Source organism: Chinchilla lanigera, unplaced genomic scaffold (assembly GCF_000276665.1).
Source record: "Chinchilla lanigera isolate Chin_1 unplaced genomic scaffold, ChiLan1.0 scaffold00105, whole genome shotgun sequence".
NCBI lineage: Eukaryota > Metazoa > Chordata > Mammalia > Rodentia > Chinchillidae > Chinchilla > Chinchilla lanigera.
The window spans coordinates 5,254,841-5,265,885 of record NW_004955506.1 but is presented as its reverse complement, the minus strand read 5'-3'; the positions used below and the strand labels follow the sequence as shown (position 1 = coordinate 5,265,885).

The window sequence follows — 11,045 nt, the reverse complement described above, 5'->3', positions numbered from 1 at the left end:
AGCTACAGCCCCAGCACTTTTTAAATTTTAAAACAGGATCTAGACTGGCTTTGAACTTGTAGTTCTCCTGCTTCAGCCTCCCAGAGTGCTGAGATAACACACATGCACCACTGTGCCTGGCATTTGTTATACTGAGAAGAGCTGTGGGCAAAGGCTCATCTCAGGCGCCTCCACTGATAGACTGTTCACCCTTTTGAAAGTTAACGGAGCCGGGCATGGTGGCGCACACCTCTAATCCCAGCACTCAGGAGGCTGAGGCAGGAGGATAGCACCAAGTTCGAGACCAGCCTGGGGTACAAAGTGAGCTCAAGGCCAGCCTGAACTGTCTAGCAAGACCCTGTCTCAAAAAGTCAGAAAAAGGAAAAAAAAAGTTAACGGGGAAGTAAAAAGGAGCTATTAAGAGCTCAAAGTGAAATAAAGGCTTTACTTCCCCTGACTTGGCATTTGTTTTGTTTTTAATTTTTTCCCAGCAATTCTCTGATTCTGAGTAAAGGACACATAGGCCTCTTTGACTCATGTTGGTCTTTGCCTGCTGACTTCCCTTCTGGTGGCTTCAGACAGCGTCTCCTCAGCCACCCTGACTCCCCTTCCCTGATGCCGAGTGCACCCATCCTGCTGCTTTATGCTCTCTGTTGAAATTGATTTTCGGGGTTCACTTGTGATGCATGTACAAAGCTCAACGACCGCCCGCAACAGCAGTGCACCGCTTGTGTCCTCGTGTTTCCCTTCGTTGGCTTGCTTTCTCCTTAGGCTTTCATCCTCTTGCGAATTCCTTCCCACATCTCCCAGCGGCCTCACAGTGTGACTTTGTACAAGGTCAGGCGCATTAAATAATCTGCCCATCCCAGTGTTTTCTTAACTGCATGAAAAGACTTTTCCAACAGTTTCATTATGAGTTAAAGTTTATTGCAATCTTGCGTGTAAGAGGCACTGCCCTACTAGATTTTAGGTAGAAATATTTTATAAGAAAATATAAAAGCTTGGGGCTGAGGAGATAGCTCAGCGGCACAGCGCCTGCGTGGGAAGTGCGAGGTCGTGAGTTTGATTCCTGGTACCAGAAAAAAAACCAAACAAACAAGAAAATATAAAAGCTTGGAGCTGGGGAGATAGCTCAGTGGCACACTGCCTGCCTGGTAAGCAAGTTCAATTCCCGGTACCAAAAAAACACATAGAGACAGAGACAGAAGCTAGATGATCATTGTCAGGCTAAATAGAAAAACAGTCACTGGACTGGGGATGCAATTCAGGGGTAAAGCACTGGGCCTGTGGCCCTGGGTTCAATCCCGAACACCACCAAAGAAAATGAATTGCTGGCCAGTCAGCCAGAATGAAAGGACAAATAACTACGTAACTGGTTTCCTGAAATCTTACGGGTTATACCAGTTTCTTCCAGTAGGAAGTTATAAATTAGACAAGGTAGGAAGGGCCCTGTCATAAACCTATTTTAGGCTAATCTTTTATTTTTTTAATTTTCTTTTGTTCATTTACTTTTGTGGTTCTAGGCATGGAACCCAGCATCTTTGTATGAGTTACATACATCTCCAGCTCTTTTTATTAAATTTTGAGACAGGATTTCACTGAAGTTGTCTAGGCTGGGCTCGAACTCAAAGACTACCTGCCTCAACCTCCCAATTTACGGGATCACAGGCATGCACCGTTACACCTAGGTAGGCCAATCTTTTTTTTTTTTTTTGGTTTTTCTCCGGTACCAGGAACCGAACTCACGACCTTGCGCTTGCCAGGCAGGCGCTTTTGCCACTGAGCTAAATCCCCAGCCCCATAGGCCAATCTTTTGCAGTGCCTTATTTTGACCAGGTGTAACCACTGTCTTAGTTAAATCTCTGCCTAGAAGGCCCATCTTACGTATTGGGTCTGATATGTAAAGGAATCCCAGACATCTTGTCAGGAAGCAGCTTCTTGTCAATAGGTTGGGGCTAGGGCCTGAGAGCCTCCATTTCTTACCAGCTCCAGGCGAAGCTCACCGAGGGCAGCCTTGTCGTTTTGGACAGGTGGCAGGACTTCCTCAGGTAGAGGACGTACACTGTCCTGACCACTAGTCTGTTGAGGAACACATTCATGTGGTCCCCCATGGCAGTATCATCTCCTCCCCTGGTACTCTGTTCCCTGGGCTTCTGCCCCATGCAAGGGGTGGTCTGAGGCTTCTTGTTCACACAGGTTCAGGGAGAGGCAAGGAGGAACATCAGAGACCTTGGTGTTTGCTTAGTAAAATGAAGCAGTGTTGGGAGAAATATAACAAACAAATCTCCTGACTCCAGAAAACCTCTCCCCAAAGGTCAATGAGAAAAACAATCTTATTATTGAATAAGCATCAAGCCAAAAGATGAGGCAACCTGCTACAGGGATTGTGAAGACATAAGGAAGTCTCCCTCTTATGTGGCCAGATAGACATGGCCAGGCAGGACATTCAGTGGGTTTGGACCCATTTCTGAGTGACAGCAGTTCAAAGAGGGCTCTGGGGTCCTGGAGGAAATGTCCCTGAGTGGTGAGCCTGAGAGACTTATATAGTCACTAAAGAGATTTATACACATTTGAAAAAAGCTCAGTGGACTGGCGCAGACCTGTAATCCCAACACTCTGGGAGGCTGAGACAGGAAGATTGCAAGTTTGAGCCCAGCCTGGTCAACTTAATGCAAAACTTGTCTCAAAATAAAACATTAAAATGGGCTGGTGGGGGCTGGGGGTTTAGCTCAGCGGCAAAGCGCCTGCCTGGCAAGCGTAAGGTCGTGAGTTCGGTTCCCGGTACCGGAGAAAAACTAAAAAAAATAAAAAATAAAATGGGCTGGTGTGGGCTGGGGATATAGTTCAGCGGCACAAGCACCTGCCCAGCAAGCACAAGGTCCTGAGTTCAATTTCCAGTAACAAAAAAATAAAAAAAAACAAAATGGGCTGGTGATGTAACTCGGTGTGAAGGCTTTGGGTTCAACCCCAGTATGGCCCAAAAAATAAGTGGGCTGGGGATATAGCTTAGTGGCACAGCACCTGCCTGGCAAGCTCAAGGTTCTGAGTTTGATTCCGGGTACCAAACAAACAAGTAAATAAGATTTGTACGCATCTGAGAAGGACCCAGAAATTCTGAAAATGGAAGCTCATAGCCCTTCTGCTTAAAAGGGAGAATTATGCTGTAGTTTTTCTACTTGTCCTTACATGGTATGATTACTAATGCCAGATTTATCTTCTGCATGGGCCTGAGAAAAATAGTGCCGTCCTAGACTTTCTTTATGAACTGCCTTTGGACACCATGTTCCCTGAGACCAGGAAATGGTCGCAAGCCTCTGCTGTGCCTGGCTGCAGGAAGTGACATGACTGTAGGGCCATGACCTGGTGGTTTCTCATGGGAAGTACAGTCCTTCCCAATGTGACATTGCTGGCACAAGCAAGATGACAGATTAGATGTGTCTAATTTTATCCCAGAAGGAAGGAGGCCCGTTGTCATGGAACCTATGCAAGAGCAACTTCCCCAGGAATGGAGGGGCTTCCAAGGTGCCCTCCAGCAGGGGGATTTTACAAGGGCCTGAGTTACCACCCTAGGCCATAGTTCTGAGGTAGCGCCAACTCTGTGTTGTATTTTTAACCACATTGCAACAGACTGCAATATTGTCTTTAAAGTGCAAATTTTAGTTTTGTTCCAGGGCAGGGTGAGTGTCCACTTCCTCACTTGTGACGTGGGCTGCACACACACCTTCTGCAGTGGTCACAAGAACTACAAAAGATAAAAAATGTAATGCTTACCCAAGGGCATGAGGTAGGGCCCCCATAAAAGCTAGGAGCAAGGGGTTGCGGGTGAGGTTCAGTGCAAGAGTGTGTGCCTAGCATGTGTGAGGCCCTGGGTTCCATCCCCAACACCAAAACAAGAAATATATCCACTAAAAAAGACACACACCCTTTTTTGGAGACAGGGTCTCATTATGTAGTTCAGGCTGGCCTCAAACGCATAGTGATCCTCCTGCCTCAGCCTCCTGAGTGCTGGGAGTACAGGTGTGCACCACCACTCCTGGTTTAAAAAGCACACTTTTACCTGCCTGATTTATATAGGAAGGAACAAGGAAGGAGGAGCCAACAGTTCAGAGGATGGGGCAGGGGCTGGAGTCTAGGGGTTGGTAGGGAGCAGCTCCTGTGACAATAGTGATATAGGGGGAAGCAACTCCCAACCTGAAAGATACCTGGAATGAGTTCTTCCCAGAACAAATTTTAGGAACAATGGAGTTTAAGATCAGAATGTATTTACTGGGGGAAAGAAAGCTTCTGTCTGGGAGAAAAAGAGAGACAAGACAGAAGGGGACCCAAGTGGGTTGCCAAGGACCCTGCCTTTTTTTAGGGATTTTTGTAGAGCAAAACCACAAGGTGAGGTGGGTCCAAGGTGGGAAACATAGGAAATCACAAGATGGGCATGATGTGGGACAAAACTATGGTCAACCAATAAGGTTACAAGTGTAATTGCTCAGGTAAAACTGATTAAATTGGGGTCAAATGGAGACATGAGAGGGCTGGGAATATAGCTCAGTGGCATAAGTGCCTGCCTGGCAAGCGCAAGTTCCTGAGTTCAATTCTCAGTACAAAAAAAAAAAAAATGTTCCTGAGTTTGATTCTCAGTACAAAAAAAAAATTGTACTGAGCCTTTGGGGCTGGGGAAATAGCTCAGCAGCATAAGCACCTGCTTGGCAAGTGCAAGGTCATGAGTTCAATCCCCGGTACCACAAAAAAAAAAAAAAAAAAAACAAATGGAGAAGTGAGTCAAGTAGCAAGCAGACATGAATACAGAACAGGGGATTTTCCTGTAGTGGGTTGGGTTAGTGACTCTTCCTGGCCTTTTTTTTTTTTTTTTTTTTTTTTTGAGACAGGGTTTCATTATGCAGTTCAGGCTTGTCTTGAACTCACTTGTAGCCCAAGCTGGCCTCAAACTCCATGATCCTCCTGCCTCATCCTCCCCAGCCACCTGAGTGCTGGGATTACAGGCAGGGACCACCACCCCAGCTTCCTGGCTTTTTAAAGGCAATGGATACCTGGTTAGAATGTCAATCCCTGGTATGTGGGTGCATTTGTTTCATCTTTTGTCCTGAGGTCTGGCCCACACCGGAAGTGCCTGTCTCTCCCACAGTTGCAAGGTATCTTGACTGCCGTACTGGCTCCTTGGAAGGCCTATGCCTGTCTGACTGCCTATAATATTTCTATTTAACTCAACTCCTACAACAAGAGGGCTCTCAGGAAAGAGAAGGCTAAAAAGTGCTTTTTAAAAATAGTGTTGAGACACCCAGTCAGCACAGGGTTGTTAGATTTAGCAAATAAAAGCACAGGGCACACAGCTAAATTTGAATTTTGGACAAACAGCGAATGATCCTTGTAGTATAAATAAGTCTTAAATGCTGTGTGTGGCCTGCACTAAAAAAAATCTAGAATCCAAAATACAACTGATTGGCTTCGTGTTTCATCTCCCGACCCTAATTCAGTGACGCCTCAGTGATTTTCAAGGTTTCCAAGACAGCACTGCCTTTGGCATCCCTACTGGGCCAAGACAGCTCGGCATGCTGCTCCCCTGCTCCCCATTGCAGCTCGCCTGCGCCCCAGCCCCCTGGGAAGGGCTGGTGGTGGAGAAACAGCTCCATTCTTTCTGAGCTTCAGAAACCAGTTCAGTGACTTTAGATGAGACCCACAGACACCCTGGCTACTGGCTTGCTTAGAGCCGTCCAGATTCCCGCTCCTGGTCTCCAAAGGGACCTGAGGAACCGCTATCCCATGATCCTGGTCCAGCCTTGGTGTGGGCAGCACACAGTCCCTCCAAGGAGCCCTCACAGCAAAGGGACCGCCCAGCCAACTATGCAGATATGCTCTCTCACCCAGCTGCTCCCCAGGCCTTCTCCCTCCAGGAAAGTCTGCTTTGAACTACAGAGGTGCTTCCCAAACTCAAATTCCTCAAGTTCAAAGGGCGTTTTGTGCCAGGCGTGGTGGCACACCCCTGTAATCCCAGCACTCGGGAGGCTGAAGCAGGAGGATCGCTGTGAGTTCGAGGCCAGCCTGGGCTACAAAGTGAGCTCAAGGCCAGCCTGAACTGCATAGCGAGACCCTGTTTCAAAAAGACCAAAGAAAGAAAGAAAGAAAGAAAGAAAGAAAGAGAAAGAAAGAAAGAAAGAAAGGGTATTTTGTGTGGTAATCCTGCCCCTCTTCCCAGCACTCCCTTTGTTCCTTTCCCCTCCCCTCCCCTCCTCTCCCCCTATCCCTGTCCTCCCATCCTCCCCCTCTTCCTCCCCTCCTCTCCTCTCCTCCCTTCCCTCTCTTCATTATTCTGAAGGTCAGATAAGGTCAGTTTTGGTGTGGTGACCTGAAGTTTTAGCATGCTGAGTCCAGTTGTCTGGTCCTATGGGGCCTAATACAGGAGCTCGGACACACCAGTGGCCTCCTGTAGTTTTTATTTGACAGCAGGAAACCCAGTCTCTGCTAACCATCAGGTGGCATCTTTTTCTGTGTGCTTTGTTTTTTTCAGTCTCCTCTTACCTAGAAAGGAGACTACAGGCTGTGTTGACCACTTATTCACCCCTGCGTCCCTAGTGTCCAGCACAAGGCCCAAGTGTGCACACAGAGTTTGTGAAAGAAAGCCTGCAGTATTAGGTAGTCACTGCCCCTGGCTGAACCCATCCCCCAGCTAGAACAAAGGGTTTAGAAAAGTCATGTTTGCAAACCGCTTGGTACCTAGTAGTCTTGTAATAAGTTATAATGATGGGCCGGGGGCGGAGCTCAGGGCTATAGTGTTTGCTGAGCATGTGGAAGCCCTGGTGAAACCCCCAGCACGCCATAAATGAATAAATTATGCCGACTGTCCTCTTTCTATTATATACTTCCCATTCTCCCACATTTTACAGAACATTCCAAAGGATGAAATGAGGGTGAGGTTACAGTAAAAGGATGTTATCTTCTCTGTCAGACAGGAAAACATTTCCTCTAAGTCATTGAGGGCCTGCAAATTACACTGACAAAAGACAGATTAGATTAGCAAGAAAAGAGACCAAGTTTTTTATTCAATGACACAAGCATTCATAGAAAAATGTGATTCAAGGAAGTGTTTAGAATTTGGGGCTGGTAGCTGGGCGTGGTGGTGCACACCTGTAATCCCAGCACCCAGGAGGCTGAGGAGGGAGGATCATTGCGAGTTCGAGGCCAGCCTGGGCTCCAAAGTGAGCTCAAGGCCAGCCTGAACTGCAGAGCAAGACCCTGTCTCAAAAAAAAAAAAAAAAAAAAAAAAAAAAAAAGCAGGGCTTGTGTATTCCACCTTAGCAGAAGAGGGGACTTCTGACTTGCAAGCTTTGTTTGTAACAGTGTCTGTTTCGGTGATTTCTTATCCTGAGGAATCTGGTGATAAGGGATAGCAGTCAATCTTCCTGGCTATAAAACTCCTAAAACACTCCAAAGAAGGATTTATGACCCTTGGACTCTTAGGAGATTCTGGTTTTAGGCAGATAAAGGGAATTTTTTTTTTTTTTTTTTTTTTTTTGCTTTTTTTTATCTGCAGTTTTTTTTTTTTTTTTTTTTTTTTTTAGATAAAGGGAATTTAAAGAAAGAAAGAAAAGAAAGAAAGAAAGAAAGAAAGAAAGAAAGAAAGAAAGAAAGAAAGAAAAGAAAGGAAGAAAGATTGTTTATTCCTTATTCTGGATATGCTTTCATCCTTCATCTACTTTTTCCTTTTTTTATTTTTTGGTGCTGAGATTAGAACCCAGAGCCTTGTACATACTCTACCACTGAGCTACACCCCTAGCCTTTAGGGGAAAAAAATCTAGTTTTGTTATGAATCAAGGAACTCACCCTCTACTTCCCTTCCTCCACATAAGGGGAAGTTGAAAGTTCCTGGCTTGGGCCTGCAGTCCTGGGGTCTCCTCCACCTAGGAGAGGAGGTTGCCTCCATTTTGGCTGAGCCTGACCCTATTTCCATGTACTGATATGTACTGAGCCGGCTGGGACATTCCTTATCCCTTCAGTTGGCTTTAAGCAGTGCATATCTGTCTAGCTGAGGTGCTGGTGGTAATCTTTGGAGATGGTAGGCGTGTTTCTCTGACCCCTGCTCATGGCACTGGTATATTTCCCGTCACTCTCACGGTCACTTATCATCAAGCCACTTCCTTATTCACAAATGAATAAAATCTGGGTTTGGTCCTGGGTCCAGGCCTTTGCTCCAGATAACCACTGTCATGGCTGGACTTAGGACCCCTTGGCTCCCCATAACTACAAATATGCCTTAGTGTATTTATTCTCACCGTGGGTTGCACTGGAAGTGGTAGATTGGAATTAACTCGCTAGAATTCCAGTAACTTCATGGGAGTACAAATATAAACTTCCTGGGCCGTGAGGAGGACTGGGAAGGGCTCTCTATACTCCCTGCTGTGCCCTTGCCTCTGTTCCCTCGTCCCCCTTCCTGTGAGTGCTTACCTGTGGCCACCAGGCTGCCTTGTATGCGTGGAGCAGTGGGGAGTCACCTGAAAGAGTTCGCCTATCCCCCAAGGCGTGTAATTTACCACCCAGGAATCACTTCTGTGCTGGAGGAAACAGCTGATCAATGAAGAGTTTTAATAATTTCAGATTCTGCAGCAGGATGAAGAATCATTTACTCAGCCAGTCACCACGGACCCGCAGGGGAGAGCACAAAGCTACCGGCAGAAAATAGCTTCCACTTAAGCACCACTTAACCAGGGCCACTCTGGTCTCAGGCTTTACTTTCTTTTCATTTCATCCTCGGAGCAGACTGCTGAGGCCCGTGCCCTGCTTATCTCCGCTTTGTAGATGGGGACACTGGACAGGAGCTAGGGGACGCTGGGTGGGGCACAGGGGCACTCTCTAGACCTGAGTAAAAAGAGTCTCCACGCCTTTAATGCCAGCTGTTCCGGAGGCTGAGGCAGCCAGATTGTGAGTTTGAGGCCAGCCTGGACAATTTAGCAAGACTATTTCAAAATGAAAGAGAAAAAGGGCTGGGGACATAGCTCAGTGGTTAGAGTATACATGCAAATAACCAATGTCAAGTGCCATGTCACATGACAAATGTTTCAGTCATGTGGTTTTCAAGAAGCAAAAAATGGACAGATATTAAAACTGTTTTAAGGGGCTGGGGATTTAGCTCAGTGGCACAGCACCTGCCTGGCAAGCGCAAGGTCGTGAGTTCAATTCCTGGTACCAGAAAAAAAACGCCCCCCCAAAAAAGAAAAAAGAATACATAAAACTGTTTTAAGTATAAACTGACTATATTTCCATCTGTGTTTTTCCAGCTAATGAAAACATGGAAGGAGAGGAGATTGGGAAAGACAAACGAGCAGGAAAGAAAGACATCCGTAGTCCAGATCAGAAAACGCAGAGGGTGTGGGAGTAACCCCGCCGTTTTACCCAGGAGTCGGGTGATACCCGGTGGTCAAAGGTGCCGACCTTGGCTTCCCGGCTGACAACAACCCAGGCTTATTTAACAATGCATTTCACGGCTCAGCTGATTTTCAAGCTCTCCTTGGAATGTATCAACAGTGCTGGCAACATCTAACGTGCCTTTGGTAAGGGACTTTGTCTCCTGGTTGTATGTCATAATCACGAACATAACAATTGGGGGTTGACGTTTATGTTTGAGGCCACCTCTACCAAACATGTATACCACCAGATGCGTGTGCAAACACTGACTCAATTTTCCCCACTCAACAGTTCTTTTCCACCTGCTGGGTAAGTGTGTAATGGAAACTAAATACATTTTTTTTTTTTTTTGGTGGGGGGCACTACTGAGTCTTTAAGCTACACTAAGCTATGTTCCCAGCCCTCTTTATATTTTTTATTTTGAGACAAATTCTCACTGAGTCATTAAGTGTCCAGACTGGGTTGGAACTTTTGATCCTTCTGCCTCAGCCTCCCAGAGTGTAGGGATTACAGATGTATGCCACATGCCCAGCTCAATAAAATCTTTTGGTGATAAAGAGCTGGCACCATCTGAGCTCTTCCACTGGCTTTGCCTAATGTTGTGCCTTTCTGTGTTAAGCCAGGCAGTCATAAACCCCTTCCAGCAGGTGGGAAGCCCTGATTACAGGAGCCAGGACTATTAACAATGTAGTCTCCTCTGGACTATAGGGGCCAGAGGCCACTTTCTGTTCCTCCTCAAGGGTCAGTGACATGAAACAGAGGGTAAGATGTCATTTCATATTCCAAAATGACTACTCATCTCAATCCTGCTAAAACTGTGGTCATCCAAAGTAAACATTCTTTTTTGTGGGGAGGTAGACAGGCTGGTCTTGAGCTCCCTTTGTAGCCCAAAACATTCTTTTTGGTGGAGAGGTAGACAGGGTCTCATGATGCAGTTCAGGCTGGTCTCAAACTTGCTAGGACCCTCCTGCCTCAGCCTCCTGAGTGCTGGGATTATAAGTGTGCCCCACCATGACAGACTCTCCAAGAAAAAATTCTGATGGCTTGGTAGTTGTTATGGTTTGTGTCTGGATGTCCCCCTAAAGTCCATGCAGTCATGGGGTGGGTTTCTAGATTTTTAATTGATCCATAGTCCAAAACTGGGATCATGGGAGTGAGTGTTATACCTGCCCCTGGGACAGTAGTTTGCATACAATGTAAGGGAGGGGAAAAGGCTGCTTGCTGCTGCCATTTCCCCCTTTTGCTCTTGTTGCTTTTGCTATTTTCCTCTGCCATGAACAATTGCCCTCTCCCATGTGCCACCCTGCCTTGGAGCCAGCCGAGTATGGACTGAAACCTCCACAAACTGTGAGCTAAATAAACCTTTCCTTCCTTAATTCTGGGTGTTGGGTATTTTGTCTCAGCAACGAGAAAAAATTACAATAGTAATTGCTTTCCTCTGAAAGAAAATGAACTGAAATTAACTGTTCAGAGGTGTATCTGCTCTTCATTTTCTGTACCTTTTATTTTTTATTTTATTTATTTGGTTTTTGGTGCTGGGATCAAACTCAGGGCCTTGTGCATGCTAGGCACACATTCTCCTACTGTACCCGCGCCCCCCACCCAGCCCCAGCTTGTCTTCTTTACGCCCAGCATTGAAAGTATATACCGTTCCACAT

At 46.3% G+C, this 11,045-nt stretch overlaps 1 long non-coding RNA gene across 4 annotated transcripts in view; it reads left to right on the top strand.

Moving 5' to 3' along the window:
• The window catches only part of LOC106146947, a 17,943-nt gene extending 7,302 nt beyond the window's left edge, over nt 1-10,641 (top strand). For all 4 annotated transcript variants that reach the window (XR_001231598.1, XR_001231601.1, XR_001231600.1 and 1 more), the window contains one exon: nt 9,261-10,641. This is a non-coding gene — a long non-coding RNA (uncharacterized LOC106146947). The remainder of the gene's footprint in view (nt 1-9,260) is intronic.
• Nucleotides 10,642-11,045: the final 404 nt, after the last annotated feature.